Below are 22,613 nucleotides of genomic sequence, written 5' to 3'. Positions count from 1 at the left end.
GGGTGCTGTAGCTCATTCTGTATCTGGGAATTATCTTGTCTGATCAAAGGGAAGGGAAAGACTAAAACGGGAGATGGTGAGTTGCTATGGGAACAGCGGCATCCCTGGCAGAGGTGGAGCCAGCATCGCCACAAACACAGCCCCAGGCAATTTTGAGCTTGCAAAGGCCTGAAATGGATACCACCTCGGGGACGCAGTTTGCATGTTTACTTGACCACGCATACATGTTATGATCTATCACAAATAGGATTCTTCCTTAAAAACAGTCTCCTTGCTTGTTGCTGTTCCATGCAGGTTAAGGAAAACTGTGAAGGGAAAAACACATCCCATCCACATGGGATAGGGTATAGGGAGTCTCAAACAACATCTCCCTCCTGCTGTGTGTCTCCCTAGGCCTTCTCCAGTGGGCACTTAGGCACACTTAAAAGCACAAGGGCGCAATGACTTGTCAAAGGATGTGACGTGCCTGATAATTGTTTGCATGCTGGATGGCACCCCCTCTAGTGATCAGCAAAGAAAAACATTGCCTATCCAGCCGGAAAGGTAAAGGCTTTTCAGTTAGATCTGCTGGCAATAGTCACACCAGAAGAAATCAGTATGTCTAAACTTAATTTTCTTGCAAGCCATCCAAAAAAATCACCTTCCAAATTAGGCAGAACTTTAATAAAAAGCTGGACTAAATGCACTCCGTCTAAGAAAAAATGAGCCCCAAACCTGCTCTTCTTTGGTCCTGCCAGGTGCTCTCCAGAGCTGGGTCTCTTGGCAGTGAACCCTGCAATCAGCCACGCTGCCAGATAAACCCATAGATGTCATGCTGGTCAATTATAAATAACATATTACCGGTTCTGCCTTCCATGCACACACTCCAATTCCTGCCAAAATATGATATAGCAAGCATTCTCCGTGGATCAGTGACCAGAAACAAATCTAAGAGCCAATTAAAATACAAATTGCAATAATCTACAGAAGTGAAGCCATGTGCGGATAGTGGTCCTATTAACTTTAAACTGATTTTTATTACAGATGGAAAGTGAGCTTTTCCCAATTTTTATAAATGTCCAGCCCACTCACTTTGTGTACCTCAAATGCGTTATCTGCCTAATATTTAAACTTCAAATTTAGCAGGTTAATATGATTTGAATAGTCCAGAGAGAGGAAAATTTTCTCTTAGCAGAGCTCTGCACTTTTATTTCTCTGGTGCTGCTTGCACTTGCTTCTAGTATCTCTTTCTCTACTGTGCCCGTGCAAGAGAGCTGAGCAAGCAGAAATAGCAAGCCCCTGTCACCCAGGTCTGTATATGGGCCGTGACTCACTTTTGTGGGGCTGTGAGGCTTTGCTCTATTATTTGGATGAGACAGAGGCAGGTCTGGAAAGCCTCCTTGGTCCTCTGTGTGCAGAAAATCCCCCGGTCCTACCACATAACAATGATACTGCTCATCGCAGTCAGAGTTATATGGAAGCCAAGAAATACCTGTGCAATAGCTGTGACAAGCATCTCATTGGATTTCTGCAGGGTTTGGGGTTTTTTATTAATAACTGAATGAACCCACCTTTTGACCCTGCTTTTAACTACTAAACTACTGTTCTCCACTCAGATGGCACAGAGCAATGCTTGAGGAGCAGTTTGTCTGCATGTATGGTAAAGGAAGGCCATGCAAGTCTTTGCTTTGATGCTATCCCTGCCCCTTGCGCAAGGCTAGCCAGATGGCATTACTAGGTTGTGTTCTTTTATTTTACTATTTTTCTCTCTTCCCCTCCAAGAAACCAAACTTACTCCACCAGAGAATCAGCTTAATGCAAGTTTGAATCTCCTAGTTGAGAAAGCTTCAGGGTGAGGAACTAAGACCTCTTCTATTAGATGGAAGACGTGCACAACCAAACATCAATACAGTCAAGAATATTGACATGTTTTTCTCTGATCTTTTGCATTTAGAGCTATTAAGAATGAAAAGTCAGGTTGATCTTGATGTCAACTATTTGCTTTGGATTTTGCTGGGAATGAATCTGACGTAGAGGTTCCACAGTGCCAATGGCAAGACACTGGGTGTAGGAGGAGGGGAGCTGCCTGCGCCTGGGAAGAGGAACTAACCAGAGGCTGCCCCACACCCAAATGCACCCAAGGGAGACAACAGAGAAGTGGCACAAGAATCACAGCTCCATGAGTTCGTCATCACAACACTCCCTCTGGGGCCTCTGATTTCAACAGGGCAATGTGAGGTTATAACCACGAGATGCTCATCTGTAAAGAGCTGTGATTGCCAGTGCACATCCACATAATACGCTTGGTTTTCAAAAACTGTCAAATAGGTTTCATACCCATCTGGCTTCACATCCAGCTTGCATGGTTCACTGCTAGTATTGTGTACATGCGGTGGCTCAGTGATCGATCATTTTGAGTTGCATGTACTGAGATAATTGTGGGCACCCTTTCCTAGATGCAAGCCTTTAAAAACAAAAATCCAAACCACATCTTTTCAAATTGCAAATCTAGTATTAGGAGGTCTAAGCCTCCATTTCCAACCAAACACACCACTGCAAAATAACATACTTTGCTCAAACAAAGTCTGAACAAAAGGTGCAATGATCTGGCCCAATATGTAATAGCTATTAAGTTTTGCTCTCTATTTTCTGCATGAGCTTGCTCGAACTGCAACTCTGCCACTGTACAGACAAGAATAGTAACTCATGATCAGTCAAACCTGTTGGAAAGCATGACTTCAGAGCATGATTTCACCTACGATTATAGATCCTCCAAAGCTACACACCTCTCTGGATGGAAGAATATTGACTGGCTGCGCAGGAAGACAAAGCTGAGGGTTCAGCGATGAAATATTTGAGGGTGTGAGGGCTCTGGGGAGTGCATTATCACCATGTAGGTATCACTCTGCCTGCATAATGGATCCTGTGGCCCTGCAAATGCACACTTCCACAAGTCCCTATGTTCCTCAAATCCCATATCCCCTTGTGCTGTGGGGCTTGCTTTTGAAAACCACTCCAAAGCAGCCAGAATCTTCAGCTGGCATTGGCTCACACGCCTCAAAAGATGTTACATCCTGGTCAGATTGGAGATAGGCTGAAAAAAATGTAAGTAAAAAGCACAGTGCAACTCGACACTGCCTTCCCTTCAGTATCAGCCAAATGGGAACCGCGTGAAGAAACGAGCACCCCGGCTCTGGGCTTGCTGGGCAGACTCATTCAGACAGGAGCTGTGATGGGTGCTCTACCTGCCGCTCCGCCGCAGCGGTGGCTTACTGGGGATTAACTCCCGGCGTGATGCTTGTTTGCTGGGGCTGTGGGGCCACATCACAGCTGAAGAAATCCGTCCTTAAATAGACTAAATAAGATCAACAGAGCATTAGGCAAAGAGGAGCGCCTGGTAGTGCTTGTCTCTGCACACCCTAGGGTGCATTAGCACACAGCCCTCGGAGGCACTGCAGGGATGGGTGAGTGCGGCAGCACACCTTGTCCACCCTCAGATACTTGCACAATTTTTGTTCTAAACACCAACTTGTACATAAGCCACACACTATACATATTTCTTTCTCTTTCCTAGTGCCAAACTCTCCTGACAAAGGGACAGCGCGACCCTGCATGCTCAGGTGTGGATTGCATTGCTCTTCAGAGCTTCAGCAGGAACGTTTTGCTACAGAAGATGAGGTGACAGGGGAAATGCAGGGTCAGATGTTGACTTCAGCTATGCTGCTGTAAATTTACTGATTTCAGTGGTGTTCCTTAAGGCTTACAGTCATGGGAGAGCAGAAATTATGGGCTATGTTGTTTTTTCAGCCTTTGCTCCCTATTTATTATGGAAAAGCCATAAAACAGAGAGAAAGGACATGAGAAATATGCCTGGGGAGCAGTAATTCTCCAGGCAGACTCTGGATCTTGACTTTTCACATATTTTGAGGTTTCCAACTTTGGGGGAAAGGGGATGGTTTGGATCCATTTTTATTGTAGTGAGGACACCACCAGAGGCATCTGTGGGGTGAAATGCTTTCCTTAACCAACTGATGGTAGAAACAATCAGGAGGAATGCAGGCCTTGACTCCTGCCTCGGGATCCATCACACTGTATGTTTGTTTTCCTGGCTAGATACCTAACTCCAAGATTTTGAAGCGGGAGAACCAAGAACAGGGAGAATTAGGAGATGGTCAGGCACTCCAGGCTTACCACTCCCTGAGTATAAATACATTTGGAATTGCAGTGGCACTAACACAGGAGCACCAGGAGTTTTCAGAAGTAGTTAAAGGTGAGAACTGCCACCGCTGCAAAGTCAATGATTCACCAGCCACAGCTGAGGAGCCAGTCCTGTACCGCAGGGTCCCACATCGAAAGGACACTTCTTAATTATGTCAGAGGGGACCATTGGCAAGGCTCAGTTCTGTAGTGTCTGATTTAATAAGCTGGAGCATGGGTGCGATTCAATTCCCAAAGGAGCCATTGGAGGCCAGAAAAGGTGATTTTACTGCTTCAGCACTGGCTCCATGGTAGCAGCAGGCAGCAGCACATTACAGCACAGGCAGTGGTGTGCAAAGGAAGGATTTTTGTTAAAGCCCACACGAAGCTCATGTGGAAGACCCTCTTCTTTCAGTGCCTCCTTCATCAGTAAGCTTACTGGAGCCTGACAACTCCATTTGAAGCAAATGCCTAAATGCCTTTTGGAAAAGGAGTTACTTACATGAGTATTATGTGTTTATTAGCTTTCTGACAGATTTGTTTTATTTCTGAAGGTCTCTGCCTCTGTGTTCTGCTCCAAATTGGAGACAGGATGGGCTCCTCACTGGTGCTGGACACTGCACTCCCTTTTTTGCTCTCACTCCCAGCAGTGATGCTGCTGGAGAGAGACATGAAAATAGTATGCCTTCCCTGCTGCTAAACTGTCTGGGTTAGGAAAAAAACCCATAATTAAAAGATCTCATAGATGCTTTCACTCTGCAGGTGGTCCACACAGAGGAGCAATACTGGGTCTCAAGCCCGCAGGAGGGAGATGCCAGTGACAGAAATTTGGATGGCTCTTCTGGTGCGCAAAGTGTAAATGTGCCAACCTAATCCCTCTCTCGCAATCTTCCTGAGCCTGTGGCAGCTTGCTCAGGTGGGGACCTCACTGTGGTGGTCTACAACCTGCCCTGCAATCCCACTGTTATGGGAAGGGACCACTTCAGTAGCTCATTTTAATATCCAACCCCCATAGACTGGGAGACAAGCGACCCTTGTCTGCCTCTGCTTTCTTCTCTGCCCCATACAAAATGCATGCAGAATGGAGGTAAAACTTATACTTAAAGCATAAGATGAAGCAGATACAGTTTTCAGGAGTATTTCAGTTTTGGAAGTCAGTGCAGCAGTTAATTCAGTGGTGTCACAACATTACAGCTGATGCCAGTATTTATGAGATCTATTGAAACTCGTCTGAGCAAGGACTGCTTTTTATTGCACTTATACAGCACCCAGCACTGCAGGGCGTCATCACAGACCTTGGTCCAAGGTTCTGCAAGATCTAAAAGTAATAATTAACTCTAATCCCAGACTGTAAGGCAGCAAAGTTTTGCAGAGGACATGATGGGAGAAAGCAGAGAGATGGAGAATGTGGGTGAGACAATACACAAGACGACACTAATAATGGGTTTACATAGCAAATGTTTGGTGAAGCCTTGATTTTCTGCTTGGGTGTTTTTTCAAGGTTTAATGAAAAAAAGTACTAATGAACTAGTAAACACTTCAAATTGTCATAACAGTTCACTACTGAAAAAACGATACTTGTTTTGTAATGAATCAAGTACACATCCTTTTCATCAAGTGAGCAAAGCTCATTAATTAACCATACTGGATTTCAAAGCTCTCAATGTTTAATTATTTGTTTAACAAGCAGTACATCTAATCCACCATTCAGACACACAAACAACTTAAAGCAACAGGAAGAAACTTCAAAGCAGGACAATCAACATCTGGAAAAGTCAACAGACTGTGCCTGTATTGTCAGTAACATGTAAAGCAAATGTTCCACTCACAGAACAAATACACACAGGAAACACCCCTGAGTTCATCCTGCAGATTCCTACTCAACAAGCGGCTTCCTTGCCCTGAGAACAGACTTATCACAGCAAGGGACCCCGTTCTGGATTTATTTCCCCCCTATCTTTTTCCATTTCCCAACCAAATCAAGTCTGGTGCACAGAGGGCATTCAGTAGTGTCTGCCCTCCATAGGTACATACTCTTCATTTTGCATGCAGGTGGAGAGCAAAGGCAGGACTGGGACACCTGAGCTAGCTGAGAAGCAGCGTAAGCGGTCCTAGGATTTGCCATGCTACCTTGACTCTGATCAAGTTGCCACCTAGGTCAGCTGCTGTGCTGCAGTGTATTTTGTAGCTAAACCTTGGACGTGAGCTTTTCAATGTCCATCTGACCAAGCCTTAGCTGTGCACCATCTGTCTCATCCTCTCCCACAGCTCTGGTTTCCACAGGAAGAAAAAGTGGTGCTTAGGCTGGAAGGGAGCTGTGGAGTGCTCCAGCTAAGCCTGTGATCGGGACCACCAGCAGACAGAACTTTGGGGCACAGTGCAGAGTAAACCTCCTCTGCAGTATTGGCAAGCTTTACACTGTGAATATTTGATACAAGCCTACTGCCTAAGGCTTTTTCAGGAGGACTGCTTCCACATCAGATGGCAAGCATTAGGAACTAAAAGGAGAAGGTTCCCCCTCACCACTGCTTCCATCTTTACATTCCTCGAGGATCTGAAATATAGCTCAACACATGCTTAGCCTTAATAACTTTTGTCCACTCTGTCTGGGTAGTCCTCAGCATCCCTTCTTTCACACCACCTGTATAGATACAGTGAGTACACTGGGTTGCCCATGACAAGAAGCACATTATAAAGCCATTAGATATGGTACCCAACAGAAGTATCTCTCCACCTTTGATATTTTATGTATGGAGCATATACCTAAGAATTACAGATGCATTCTGCCTCTCTCTTACCAAAAGGGAGTCTTGTCCTGAATACACAAGTCTGTCAGCTTCCCTACTCCTTCTCAAGGTTAGGAAAATCATTTTTTTTCAGCATTTGCTGGGTAGTTTTTATTCACTTGCCTCACACAAAGAGTGCAGCAAACTGAAAGCCTTCTCCTCCCACATCAGAGACACATTTGCAGAGCTGAGATATTTTTAGAATAGTGCACACACAGAGTTATATTGTTTGTTGTCTTGGTTAGGAGAAAAAAAAAGAAACAGGCAATTTTCTATACTAAAATTATTTGTGCCTTACTGCTGGGGAGCAGAGAACTACTCGGCTTGCTGAAGCCATTTAAAATTTCTGTACTCCAGAGATGACAAACAAAATGACCTGGTACTTATCAGAGCAGTCGTTAATTTTGTCTGACAAGGCAAACTGTTTCTGCTAATGTTAAGAGCCAATTCACCTCTAATGGATACAAGAATGGTTCTTTTGGCTTTAGAAGTCTTGCCCGTTGCTGTTCATGCTGTTGTTGAATTTGGCTCTGAACTACAGTTCCTTAAATGTCTTCCTGGAACATCATGTCGCTCATGAAAACATGCTGAAAAAAACCATCTGAGTGTTGTGTTGCAAAATAATGAGCTCTTCATAGGCTACATTTACAAACAGCAGTCACTGTGGCCAGACTAGAAATGTGTCTTCTGGGATGTCATGTAATAAAAGGGGGCAAGATAGTATGAAAACCTGCACATATCACAGTCACTTCCCAAGCTGCTGGGATTAGGGCATCTTTGTCATTCCTATCACAAAATCAGTATGCTGCTGCTGAGCAGCTCATGGAAGCTAAGGCCCATGAAAGAGGAATATAGAGCCCGGTTCCTTCTCCACAAAGCTCATACACAACAGTATTCCACTTTCTTCCTCAGCCCCTTCTGCAATGCCACCTTCCAAGCTAGCCCTCAAGAATATTAAAAGCAAAAGACAGGTGAAGGGAATGCCCTTCTCTACCAGGCTACTGGGATCAATGATTTGAAAATGCTGCACAAAGCCAGCGTAGATGGTTGAGCAGCTGTTGAGTTCCTCTGTAAAAGAGTTTCTTTTGTTGACGGGTGAAGATTCCTATCTAATCTCTTTTCCTATGGGATGAAAATCATGATATAAATATAAGATATATATAATCAGTGAGGCACAATTTATGGTGCCTCTAAGGAGTCTTATAATCTGGCACTAAGTGATTTTATTTTAGGCCCTATAATATTTTTTAACTGTTATTCTTGCAGTGTTGCACTGAGATTTTGTCCTCTTTCATGAGGAGCAGATAATTTCCTGAAGTATAGTTGAGGTGACTCAGTTTAGCATCAGAGTTGGTCTTCAAAGACTTATTCTGGTGTGACATAGAACCAGTATCAGTGGTCAGATATGGTGGAAAAAATTGCATGGACTTTGCTGGAGTCAGTCCAGGGTCTCACTAGTTCACTTGACCTATATGCTGCTGATCTTTTAAGAACAGACAAGGGCCTCTTTTCTGCTCTCCACATATGACTTAAGATACCACTAATGGTAGCTAGAGTTTCACACTCACTGGAAGAGGAGAGCAGCCAAAGGACAATCTCACTGCTCCTTTAATTTAGCTTTAAAAACATATATATAATTTTCTTCTCTTGTTTTAGTACCGTAAAATCAAAAAAAAATGTGCAAACTTTATTTTTTCCCAGATGAAAACAAGGATGGAAATCCACTTGCATTCACTTTCTGATCCAAGTTCCAGCTTTAAAACAGCTGGGACGCCAATTCAGAATGCCAGGGTTTTCAATGAAAAAGCCAGCACTGGAGTGGAACTGCTCACTCCCCTTTCCCTTCCCTGCCCATTTATTCCAAAGCACGGCTGGCATGTGGGTTGGCTCTCCAACACGCACATGCTATTAAGTCCTAAATGACAGCTTGTTTAACTAGAAAACATTTCCATTTTTTCCTTAACAAAGGCCATTCATTTCTTGCTCTTCTATTTGCTTAAAGACGGTTTCATTTGCCCTGCCTGAGAGTTTGCACAACCCGCCTGATTGTTCCCCTCCAAATAGCGCTGCAAGTTAATGACCCACCTCTTGATCTCTGAGCAGGGAGCCTTGCCCAGCACACTACAGCATGATCAAGCGAGCTAGTTACATTGCAAAATCCATACGTGTGCCTTGAATATTTTTATGCTTGAGAAAACAATCGAATCAATTCATCTCAGGAAAGACAGTCCTCATTCTTCCCTGTTAACAGTAGATTAGGCATCAAGAAGAAAAAGATGAAAGCTGGATCATGTAGCAACTCCCTCCATGCTGCTGACGAATGTCTTGGGGGACAGGCACAACTTCCTTTCAAGCTATCTTCAAAAGGTTCCCCTCCATGCAGACCACCCATTGGGAACCCACATCAATAACAAAAAAAAGAATTTAAAAGAGCCATTTTTCACCCAATTTATTTACATGTTAAATAAACATGTTCCCATATAGGGCAAGGGCTCCTGGTAGGTTCTGTATAGTCTCTGAGACTCTTGGCGCTGGAGTACAGCATTTCTCTATTCCAAAGCAATCCTGGCACAGATATTTTGGTTATGTAATTTTTTCAGCAACTGGCAAATGAATAATAATGCTTCTTAAAAGCGGGAATCATGCTCTAAGATACCAACAAGGTGTTCTACCAAACTGCCAAAAGGTCATTAGCAAACCAGAGCTCCCAAACTCCTGCATTCAGGGTCAGTTCTCCCCATGGGTTGCACTTCCAGTTCTCAATCAACATGTCCGAAGGGAGCTTTCCCACAGAGTTAAATAGATTTTCACTTTTTTCTTCGTTCCTTTGCATTGCCGCACGGCAGTGTCACCCTCATTAGAGTGGATTTGTCCCTGTTCCTGACAAGGCACGAAGGAAATACCACTCTTCCAGAGCTGACAGCTTTTTATACCCACTTTGCACAAGCTCAATGGGTGAGCAGCAGGTGGATTATCTGAAATAAGGGTAGGCTTTTGTTTGTTTGTTTTTTTAACAGGATACATCCAAACAGAGCTATAGCTCACTCAAACCCTACCGGACCTGACCAGGACCTGCTTTTCCCAGCAACACAATTAAGAAAAAAGCCTTCTGATTAAGCAGGTCTGGCAGGGAGCATTCCTGGGTGGGACAACCCTGCCCAGTGTGCCAGAGCAGCGTCCCATGGCTGCCAGTTGGCTCATGGCTGTGTGGTCTTTAGATGGTGCACAGGGAAAGTCACGGGGAAAGTAGCACGGCAGAAAATAGCTCTACTAAATTCGTCCTGCAGCAAAGCTCTTGTCCTTTCTTGGTAGAGATTGATTTCAGTGTTACTGTTTCAGCTGCTTTTTAGCACTTGATACCCATTTCTCTGTAACTCTTCTCCCTGCAACTCTGAAATCCTCACTACGTATATATTTACCAAATGAGCCGGGATCAAAGAGGCAGGTTATTGCTTTCTGAGCTCTATTACTCATTTCAAACGCTGGCTGGTTGACAGCAGACAATGAATACTAGCTGGCAGGTCTGCGCTTCAGTAAACAACGCACAGGTACAAGTGTTGAGCTGTTGAAGGTGATGGACCTGTATGTTGCTTTTGGGCTGTGCAAGCTACTTTCCAATCAGTCAGTGAGGGCATATTTGCAGCTCAGAGAAAGCTCTCTTAAAAATCTGGGCAGGATAGGTCCAACGTTCATAAAAAGGCACGGGACTGTAGTCAAAATAACAGGTCGTATCAGGCAGCGTCAGTTCAGAACAGCCCCCAGCCTGCTCTCCCTTCCCCCAGCCCTCTGCTGAACTGAGCATGAACTTGGCACCACCACGGATCAGGCTGCCTGCTCCTTAGCATTAGACAAACTGCCAGGGTGTCCCAGCACGCTTTGTCTTTGACAAATTCAGAACCAGAAAATAAATGCAGTGTGGAGAACGTCAATTTTAAGGGATCGGGGTTGAGAGCATTAGTCTTTGTACTATCTACAATTCAGCACTTTTTTTTTTTTTTTTTTGAAGCTAAACAAGAATTCGCAAATTGGAGAGTACTGCCAAGCCCTGAATAAATCCCAGCATTAGAGATGCTGTGGGTATAACAGCTTTCCCCATGAACTGAATCTGCAGACGGTATCTTCAGAGAAATTAACCCCTGAGTGCCACAGGATAGGCTCTCTCGCATCAGTTTGAATGCCCTAGGAAATCTCACCTTGTGCTTAAAACAGGTCATTCCCACTCGTGGGGCAATACTGACAGAGGGTGGAGTAAAGCACAGGCTTAGCTGGTACAGAATAACTTTTCTGCATTGTTTGTGAAGTGCTCAAGTTTCCAGGTGCAATCCTGAATACAAATTCAGTCAAAGGACATTTAACTACCAAACCAGTCAACCAGCAGCTAATTATCTGACATGATTGTGTGTTTTCCACCCACAACCCCATTCCTTAGCAGTTCTGAAAGCAAATGCTTAGCATTTGGACATAAGAAAACACTACACAGTTGCAATTCAACCTTTGTTATTTTCCTGCCTCTTCCCTTTAAATACTGGTGAGATATTTCATTCTAAGCTGCTCTCTTCACTGGCTGAATCTTCCTCTCAGCCTGTGAAGAGCCATTCACAGTTAACAGGTTTGCATTCTTGGAGCTCAGGGCTTTTTGTCTGCAAGCTCTCTGGAAGCAAGTTGGTATCACATTCCTATTTTGCCATGAGTAACCTGAGACATAGTGAGGTGAAGTGTTCTTCCTGAGATCCACAATGAATCTGGCAGAGCCGAGTGGAGGTTTCCAAACACCTTCTTGCATAGTCTACTACTGCAATACAGAATGAGCCACATCCCGATTGAATCATACAGGATCGATCATATGATTAATGGGAAGGGCTACCTGCAAGAGATATCCATGGCTACCAAAACTGCTGCTATATTGAAACGTAACAGACCATAGGCCATGCCTAAAGCTATGTGAAATCCAAGGAAGTCTTCGGAATACCAAGCAAAAGAGCTTTTCTAGTTCAGGTCACTAAAATTTGGCCACAGCTGGCACAGACCAAGATACGCTATCATCTGAGGACTGGCTGTTGCTTACAGAAATGTGTTGATGAGTTCCCATTTGATGTCTTAGTGCATTACAAAACCGAAACATCTCCACTCCAACTGGCTCCTTGACCACCAGACTGAGCAGAAGGCTTCATAGCGGGCTCCGCACACACCTTCACATCAGACTGCTTCCAGCTGGCCTTAGGTTTTGTGAGATCTTTTTGCAATCCTCATTGTGTTATTATAAAGAAGGAAGATGGTCAAGGCTGAAAGGAATGCTACTGTGATGCTGGAAAGTCTCATCTGAGTTAGAGACCGAACAAGAGGCTAGCCAGATGTTCTCCTTTACTTTACTAACGGACTCGGAAACGAAGAGGATCACACTGCCAGAGGCTTTCAATTACGAAGATTAATTTTTTAAAATTCTGAAATCATTTCCCAAATCACCAACCATGATTCTCATAGTTCCCTGTACACCCCTTTATCAGCTAAAATGATCTTTTCTCCTCTAAAATAAGAGTCCAAGACATGTCAGCTTCTTACTAAAATAGGAAAAACAACCTTAAAACCCATGAGTCAAACCTTGGCCCCACTGAAGTTAGTGACATTTAGCTACCGCCTTCAGAGGGTGCAAGCGTGTATTCTGTGTCTAGAGATGGAGAGCTCAAGAAATTAAGAAATAACCCCCCAAACCATGTAAGACTCATATTATAAACATGGTTTTAAATTAAAGGCATTCTGAAATTAAAGAGAAGCCACAGTGCTGGGCTGGGAGCACACATTGGCACCATCCCTGAAGGAGCAAGAGGCGAAGCTGAGGGCGTCTGGCACATACAAGGTCAGCCTGATGCCTCAAAGGGGAAGGAGAAGCAGAACCAGGAAAGGTGCAAGGGTTATGTGGTACGTAAGTGAGAGATGTCAGTTAATGTTAATGCTCTGCCTGGCTCTGCAGACAAGGTGTGAGACCAAAAGAGTAATGCTCTTAACTAATGTGTTGTGGGTAACTAATAGATGGAGAAGAGGAAAACATTGGCATTGAAATATATAGCTCTAAAGTGGGCAGAAATGCACTGGGACAAAAAGTGAGACGTTTCTAAGAGTCAGAGGAGCAAGAGCCTGGAACAGCCTGCTCAGCTGGAACAGTGTTTGCTAGCAACCAAGTTTGGTTAAAAACTGAGCTTTGACCATTTGTGAAAAAGACACAGGGAAGCTATTTGCAGGAACAAAAGACTAGATAACCCAGGGAGCGTCTTCCTGTCTGTGCTCCTAATAAGAGTATGTTTTAATAAGCAAAGAAATGTCCTGTTTCACATTCAAAATTAATGTGCAATAGGAGGAACATGATTAAGTGAAAAAAACAGACACTGTAACCAAATATGTTTCTCTGCAACACTCAGACTGATAACAGAGGGAAGAATCTGAATATGTGAATTGAAAAAAGGATGAGTTTTCTCTTTGTTCATTGTCTGTTATGCTTCTGGGGCTTGTTGCTGCAATATTCAATGTCTTGTTTGCAGTCACTGCTAGAGAACATTTTGGGTTTTAAAGAAGTCTCTGCATCTTTTGTAATAAGGAAGAAGCCTATTAGTTTTAGGACTTGCGAGACAGTCCCTTAAAAGGGCTCACAGTCTGTAACAAATAGAGCTACTCCCAGGAAAATCAACAGGGCTAGTTATTTATGGAGGAAATCCACCAATTTGCATCAGGCATACAAGCTTTATGACAACACGCCACATTTTATGAATGAGCGAATAAACAATCAAACAACAAACACTAGAACTACGAAGTATAAAAAGCAGTATACGAAGTATAAAAAGCAGTATACGGGCTGCTTCTGCATCTTTACTTTGGCAAGCGCAACTCCAGCCCCAACCCTCAACCTGATCTAAGAGGACGGGCCATCAAGGGACATCCACTGAAGACTGTGAAGCTGGGCGGGGTTCATACCTCACCTGCAAGGAGCCTGTTGTTGGTTTAGACCCTGTGACAGCTCATGGCGTTTTACAATGCACCAACAAACCCACTGCAGCAGGTTTGCCTGGGGCAGGCCCAGGGAATCTGTTAATAGCAACATTTGGTGAAAAATAGAATGAGACTGCCCGTTTTGATCAAAGCACACAAATGCATGGAGCTTAAGTGAGCCATCCCATGACTTCAGACCGCTACTTATGTTGTAAGGAAAATCAATTCTCTCTTTCGAAGTTTTGAAAAGTTTTGCTTGCTTTAGTGCATAATTTCCCCTGACACCATAGCTGTTCAGTTCAGCAAGAGCAATTTTATTCAGTGGTTTCCAATGCAGGTAGGGCATAAAGTGCATTAAAAATGAAGATGAAATGGCAGGTTTAGGCCATTTATTGACTGGTTTTTACATTTTACATCTCTTTGTAAAGCTGCCTGTCCTTCGCCTTTTTTCAGTGCAAATACAAGCTCTCTTTGAATACCGCACCCCTTAAAAAGGCTGTTCCTCCAGGTTAGTGCTGAACTTGACAGTAACCTGAGATGGACTGTGCTCCTTTGACTCTTGTTATCTATCTAAAAAGGTATTGACAGAAACCAGACTATGTTTTAATCCAATAGGAGTTATATACACAAAATGTATTTTCTCCTGTACTTTTCAAATGGTGTTCAGTAACTTGGAACAGTCGTTTGTAACTCAATAGGATGACAAACTCCTCATCTGTATGAAGATACATTTCTAGGTGAGGAATCATCAGTAATTAGCTTCTGAAACAACCTCCTCCAAACTAGATGCATCTGACAAATAAACAATAGGAAAGCTAGTCACATTAATGAAATGCTGTTGCTATGGAAAAATTGTCCCCTGTAAAGGTGAAAATAAGCACGCTTCCTTTTTCTCATTGTGCAAAGACATCAAAAAGCATCTCCCTGAAGATGAAGCTGTTCCTAATTGTAGATACCGTTAAAGTCTGCTTTTAAGAGGGTCATTTCTTCACCTGTTTCAAAACCGCCTGTGCTCTAATTCTGGAAGCAACATCTCAAATGCTAGCAGCTAGGATGCTCTTTAGTTCATAAAGAATAATTGAGGCCTGAAGGGACGTACGGAGATTATCTAGTTCAAGCCCCTACTCAAAGTGTTTCCCATCCAAACAGGTTGTTCAGGGCCTTGTTGAGCTTTAAATACCTCCAAGGCTAGAGATTTCCCCACCCCTCTGGGTCCTGCTCCAGCATTTGACTGCCCTCATGGTGAAAACATTTTTGCTTGTATCTAATTGGGATTTCTCATGCTGTGACTTGTGTCAGTTCCCTCTCATCCCATCACCATGCACCTCCAAGAAGAGTCTGACTCTGCTGTGACCACATCGTCCCACTGGAGACTTGTAGACAGCAATAAGATCTCCTCTTAGCCTTCTCTTCCAAGGCTAAATAAACCCAGTTTTATCAGCCTCTCCTCGTACATCTTGTTCTCCAGTACTCTTAATTGTTTGAACAGGCCTCCTCTGGCCTTGCTCCAGTGTGTCAGTGTTTTCCTTTCACTGGGGAGCAAATTGGACCTGGCACTTCAGATGTGGTCTCACAAATGCTGAATGGAAGAGAATAACCACTTCTCTTGAGTTGCTGGCTATAATCTTTCCAATATAGCTCAGTATGTGGTGGCCTTCTTCACCACAAGGTCACACTGTTGACCCATGTTCAACTTGTCTGCAAGGATCCCCAGGTCCTTTTCTACAAAGCTGCTTTCTATTCATTCAGTGCCCAACCTTTAATGCTGAATGGGGTTACTCCACCCCAGATGCAGAGCTTCAGAAGCGCCTTTGTTAAAACTTCATAAGGTCCCTACCAGTCCATTTCTTCAGCCTGTCAAGGTTCCTGTGAATAGCAGCCTTCCAGCATATGCTCACTTTCCACAGTTTGGTACCTCTGTAAACTTGCTGAAAGTGCTCTCCATCCCATCATCCACACCATTAATGAAAAAGGTCCACTGATGGTATATGCAACGTCTACTTATTATTTTTTCCATTAAAGAGTACAGATTCCTCTGACACTTCTTGAGGCCACAGTCCTTGCTGATATGAACTAATGTCCTGCCATGGATGTCAGTAAAGGAAATGACCCCTGGAACAAAGTTTGAAGCAAGTTTGATGTCTGTCCAATAGCCCCAGATAATAGACATAGCTAACAACACGAAATGATCTGTTCTCTCAGTCTTAGCTCTTTAATAACCATCTGGTCGTTGGCCTTCCACCCTCAACCATCTTGCATGCAGACATACTCCTACAGCTAGCATAGCTGGTTATGGGAGAGCAAGTAAGTTGTTGAAAACATTACACAAGGTTGCCAACCCTCCTTCACTAACAGGAAATGCAGTTACAAGTTACATGCCTGAACCTGCTTTCTGACATGGTGACAGAGTTATCCTGGATTTACCTGAGCAGCTGTGAAAACAGAATTTGACCCTTGATGTGGGGATTGATTTATACATGTAAAGACTAAGAACAGATGATAATTGCACAGATCTTTGAGACAGCAAAACAACAGGTTGTAAAACAAAATGAGCTCAGTTCAGTCAAGGTTATTTCCTCTTTAGTTTCCCTTATTCACCAAAGTGAACCCTTTGGCCAAATAAAGGATGGTTTTTTTTTTATTCTTGATTATCAGGACCACCCATCCAAAATTCCTATCATTTAGTCCCAACATTATCGGCACCCCACACAAACTTAGTGGCCTACTCCTCTTTATCCTGGAGGGTATCTCTCATCTGAGAGGCAGAATCATGGAAGGGAAGCCAGAAGGACTCAGGCCTCATGGGAAGAAGGAAGCCTTTTAAGTTTCCCAAATGAATGACATGTCTTTCCTCTGTCATGCCGTCTGTCTGTTAACAGTTAACAGTGACAGGTTGAGGAGCATGGTCTGGAAGGTGGCCAGTGCTGACAGCTCCACACTCAAAGCCGTTGTGCTCAAAAGGGAGCACTCTGTTCCTTCTATTGCTGCGTCCCCTCTCACTGGGGCCCGTTGTTACAGCCTCACGCCTCCTTGTGTGAAGGCCAACAGCAAGGCTTTGTTCAAGAAGCAGCTGCTGAGAAGATGTACTGTCTCATGGAATGACCCACTGACATTTCTCCCTCTGCTCATTAGTAAGCAGTGAATAATTAGGAGAAATACGGGAGATTGCATGGCCCACTGCTTTCAGAGTAAAAAGCCAGCTCCTCAGATCCCAGTGTGCCCCAAAAGGGACTCCCTCATAAAGTGGGCTTGCAGCAAAGCCAGGGGAGCTGGCTCTGTAGCACCGTCTTCTCATCACCTGATGGAGCGAGGAAAGAGAATGGCTCATGCCAGGTGGATGGGACAAGGCAGGAGTATCGGGTGTCCTCAACCCACACCTCTGCCGCATCAAGAGCAAGCTCAGCTCAGCCAGGCTAAACATCCTGTTCAACTGGATGGTATGTTGTTGTTTATTGTTATAGGGTGGATCTACAGCAGTGCGGAAATGGTTGAGCAGTTGGAAGGAGCAGAGTAATTGGGGGGAACTGAGGAAACCATAACCACTCTTTTGCAATCTTTACTGCAGTCCAGCATGATCATCTACTGATGTCCACATATAGGCAGTGATGAAGCAGCATTGAAACAATGCCTGCACCCTGGTCTGGGCTATAGCACAGAACTTACCTGCCTATCTTATAACACTGATTATACCACAGTTAGATCTGACTTGAAAAAATAATTGGTCAGATAAACAAATAGATTGCTTTGAGCAGCCCAGGTTTGGTTTGATATGTTTTCATAGCACACATTAGATGACACTACATGTCTGATCTCAGGTTCTCTTGCTTCTATGTGTCAGTGCTAAAGGTATGTCCAGTCGTCACAATTTCCAAACCCCCTTGCCTAAAAGATAGGTGCAGGACCATGTTTTCCCCACTTTCACATCAGCATGGCTCCAGTATTACTCTTGGGAAGTCCATGAAACAAAGAAAGTCTCATCCCCTGAGTGGAGTGGAGTGGAAACACCTCTGAGTATCCCCTGCCCCTTTCCGAACCCAAACGTTTTAACCAAAACACTCCACTGTGGCTTATGCGTGCACTGTCAGATACATCAGCTGTGTGCAGCCTTACTGTCTCTTTATTTTTAGTTTGCTGTGCTCTTATCAAGACTATTTCCTGTCTTGACAGCATTGTTTCATCTGCCTTTACAAGACAAACAAAATAAAAGCCACACTTGCATTTCCAAGTCCCAGCTTATGGCTTACTCCAGAGCACGAGACACTGTAGGTTATTTGCTTTCATGATTCACCTAGCGTTTTCTTGCTGTTGTGTAGATGCTCTCCTCAAACCGAAACACTGCTTACTACCCTGAAAGATACCATGTGGTGCAGGCAGATTCAGGACTGTATGATCCCAGGGTGAATAAAGGGCTAAAGTGACAGACTCACTGCTGAGATGAATTCACCAGAGCAAGACTGGGCTGCAGAAGTCTGTAATGAGCTTCTCAAAAATAACAATAACTGTATGCACACCTCTGTTTAATAAAACTGAAGTACTTAACAATTGCCTGTCATGCCACAGGATACTCCCCTGAGGTTGGGCTACACTGTATTCTGATACAACTATAGGCACATTTCAGCATCATTGTATTGTAAGAGGTGTATCCAAACCATTTTTTTCCTGCATGAGGTGTGTGGCCCCTCTGGGAGGTACTATCTCATAATCACCAATAGAGCCCAACTTCATGCAGCAATCTGGAAGAAAGCAAGAGAAAATACACTATCCAGTTGAAAGAGTGCGCTCAAGAGCTTGTCCAATGCATTGAGAAAGTTGGGGAGCAGAATGAAGCCCCGATAATCCAGGAGGAAGCAGATAATGACCTGCTACACCACCTGGATGCTCACAAGTCTAGGGGACAGACAAGATCCACGCGAGAGTACTGAGGGAGCTGGTGGAGGAGCTTGTCAAGCCACTCTCCATCATCTATCAGCAGTCCTGGTTAACAGGGGAGGTCCCTGATGACTGGAGGCTTGCCGATATGATGCCCTTCTACAAGAAGGGCCAGAAAGAGGATCCAGGGAACTACAGGCCTGTCAGGCTTGACCTCGGTGCTGGGGAAGATTATGGAGCGGTTCATCTTGAGTACGCTCAACAGGCCTATGCAGGTCAACCAGGGGATCAGGTCCAGCCAGCATGGGTTCATGAAAGGCAGGTCCTGCTTGACCAACCTGATCTCCTTCTATGACCTGGTGACCCACCTGGTGGATGAGGCAAAGGCTGTGGATGTCATTTACCTGGACTTTAGCAAAGCCTTTGACACCGTCTCCCATAGCATTCTCCTAAGGAAGCTGGCAGCTCATGGCTTGGATGGGCGTACTCTTCGCTGGGTAAAAAAATGGCTGGATGGCTTTGCCCAGAGAGTAGTGGCAAATGGAGTTAAATCCGGTTGGCGACCGGCCACAGGCGATGTTCCCCAGGGCTCAGTTTTGGGGCCAGTCTTGTTTAGTATCTTTATGAACAATCTGGATGAGGGAATTGAGTGTGCCCTCAGTAAGTTTGCAGATGACACCAAGTTGGGTGGGACAGTTGATCTGCTTGAGGGTAGGAAGGCCCTGCAGAGGGACCTGGACAGGCTGGATCGATGGGCCGAGGCGAACTGTATGAGGTTTAACAAGGCCAAGTGCTGGGTCCTGCACTTAGGTCACAACCTCATGCAGTGCTACAGGCTTGGGGAAGAGTGGCTGGAAAGCTGCCTGGCCGAAAAGGACCTGGGGGTGTTGGTCGACAGCTGGCTGAACATGAGCCAGCAGTATGCCCAGGTGGCCAAGAAGGCCAACAGCATCCTGGCTTGTATCAGGAATAGTGTGGCCAGCAGGAGCAGGGAAGTGATCGTCCCCCTATACTCAGCACTGTTGAGGCCACACCTGGAATACTGTGTCCAGTTTTGGGCCCCTCAGTTTAAAAAGGACATTGAGTTGCTGGAGTGTGTCCAGAGAAGGGCAACAAAGCTGGTGAAGGGTCTAGAGAGCAAGTCTTATGAGAAGCAACTGAGAGAACTGGGATTGTTTAGTCTGGAGAAGAGGAGGCTGAGGGGTGACCTTACCACTCTCTACAACTACCTGAAAGGAGGTTGTAGTGAGGTGGGTGTTGGTCTCTTCTCTCAAGTAGTTAGCAATAGGATGAGAGGAAATGGGCTCAAGTTGTGCCAGGGGAGGTTTAGATTGGATATTAGGAAAAATTTCTTCACAGAAAGGGTAGTCAAGCGTTGGAACAGGCTGCCCAGAGAGGTGGTGGAGTCACCGTCCCTGGGGGTGTTCAAAAAATGGGTAGACATGGCACTTTGGGACATGGTTTAGTGGGCATGGTGGTATTGGGTTGATGGTTGGACTGATGATCTTAGAGATCCTTTCCAACCTTAATGATTCCTAGTTTCTACTTTCATTAAAAAATAATCCAGCCACCAAGCCAGGAAACATGAAAGTATTACTCTACCCTTAACTGGTTTAGGGATGGACTTGGTAGTGTTAGGCTAATGGTTGGACTAATGATCTTAAAGGTCTTTTCCAACCTCAATGATTCTATGATTCTATGATTCTGTCTTTTAGCAGTATGAACCATTTTGCCTATCATTTTAAAGAGGCTCAAACTGAATGACCTGTTTTCCTTAGCAAACTGTCACTGCTGCTCTGAGATCCAGTGCTACAAGTCCAGTCATCAGTCCAGAAGAGCTGGAGGTGAGAAGCGACTGGCTTCACTTTGGCTGGAGCTCATCAGTGGTGGGCAGGCTGGTCTCCCAGTTCATCTCAAGTTAATCTTGCTTTTTGGTCTTTAAGTTCAGAATTCACGTCTGTGTTGAGAGAAGTGCACACTGCAGCCCCACTTTACATGAGAATCCCCACAATCAAAATGGGGTTAGAAAAGGGTGGCAGAAGTAAGTTTACTCAGTAGCTATTTGTTATATAAGAGGATTTTTCTCCAGGTTCTTAGAGTTTTCTCACTGCCTAAGGAATCCACGGTGTACTGCAGTATCTGCACTCTCACCCTGTAATTACACTCTGTGGTTTCACCTCCTGCATGCCCCACACATGCTAAGCATTCCTCACCACTGCCCTGGAAGGCAGATAAGCCTGACTTCTACCTTCGTTCAACATCTGGAGAAGAAAAGGCTAGGCAGAGCTAGGCTGGCTTGGGACCGTACCGAATACGGAGTCAAAACAGGGATAAAATGTTACTGGCAGTGTTCTGCCCAAAGAGCCATCTCCTCTGGGATCCTCCTGCTAAGAGAAACCTATAGAGGATGCTTAAAAGAGAGAGCACGAAAGGTAGGGCAGACCATGGGATATACTGGAGACTTGACTGTTCTCCGGTATGTCCCCTCAGTTTCTGTCTCTGCCCACATGCCACACAGCAGACATCACTGCTTGCTTTTGATATTGCAGCTGTGTTTACAAATCAATCTTCCCCCAGGTTAAAAGGGGAGAATGGATGAATTCCAGACAGGGCTTATGTGTCCATATGACACTTAACATGGATCAAGGGTCAAAGAATCATTTAAGTGTCCCCTTATATTCCTGTTGATTTTGCTCTGTCACGAGCTTTCAATCTAGCAGTTTTCAGAGCTATACGCACAAAGATTTATGTCCATACACTTGTATCATGGTGGGACAGATTAATCACCCTTTAGCAGCTCTCTCTCCACTCCAAATGAATTATCATAAAAGACTGAAAGACAGACAAGTTGAGATAATTTGAAGAACAAAAGGGCTAATTTCCCCATAGAGAATGTACTTGCAAAGTTTAATCTGAAGATCTGAAGATCTGAAGAACTTCCTTCTTCTTTGCTTGACAATCCTAACAAACTATCAGCGGCAAATGCCCCTGCAGCAGTCCTTGTCTGACAAATATGAACAGGTTCAGAGCCTTTAGATTGGAACCGTTAGTAAAAATATTAAGAGAAAGCACTTTCCTGACTCTTGAAGAGGGGGGTTTTATGCAGAGGAAATACAGAGAGAGGGGAACTCAACCTGACAGCTGGGCTCTGACTCTCCTCCTGCCCTTGCAGTCACCACTCCAGTCTGTGAACTGTAACAGCATCTTCCACCTCCCCACAACACTCGTGTGTAGGAAACACTCTGGTTTTGCATGACTGCAGATGTCACTGCCTGCCAGCCATGCTACCCTACTACAGGAGCTCTGCCTACAGCATGCAGTAGGAGGTTCAGGACATGTATTTATGCATGGGGCTGGGCAGCACTATGAATTTCTCTGGAAAGAACAACTTTCACCACTTCAGAAAAAGCCCAAAAGAGGATGCACTAATACAGGTACACAGCTAGTGCTATATTCTCTTTCCTAGCCAAGGAGAGCATCTGTCTAAGGATGAGCGCATCAGTAGCAGTCCAACTGCTCAGAGCACAGCTGCTGGTATGGTTCAGGTAGTGCAACTTTGTATGCAAGCAAATCCCAGTTCTGTTTGAGATTCTTCCTGCTGTGGGGGCATGAATAAGAACAGGATTCATGGGGAGAACAGTCATTTTGCACTCCTGCAAATGCTAATGTGTCCATACCCATCATTATTTCCAGTAGTGCATATGGAAGATTTTCTTTCCCAGCAATGTTCACATATTATGCTGAAGGCCAGGAGCTCTGGAAAAAAATATATAAAAATGCCCACAACCCATTGTAAGCCTCTTG

General features: G+C 44.5%; 1 protein-coding gene across 2 annotated transcripts in view; it reads right to left on the bottom strand.

Annotated features, from left to right (window-relative positions):
- MGLL (monoglyceride lipase) overlaps nt 1–22,613 on the bottom strand; it is a 65,216-nt gene that overhangs the window by 15,843 nt on the left and 26,760 nt on the right. The gene's annotated exons all lie outside the window — the stretch shown is intronic.

This window comes from Pelecanus crispus, chromosome 7, assembly GCF_030463565.1.
Source record: "Pelecanus crispus isolate bPelCri1 chromosome 7, bPelCri1.pri, whole genome shotgun sequence".
In the NCBI taxonomy this organism is placed as follows: domain Eukaryota; kingdom Metazoa; phylum Chordata; class Aves; order Pelecaniformes; family Pelecanidae; genus Pelecanus; species Pelecanus crispus.
The sequence above is the reverse complement of the archived record's forward strand: the minus strand, read 5'-3'. Positions and strand labels throughout refer to the sequence as shown.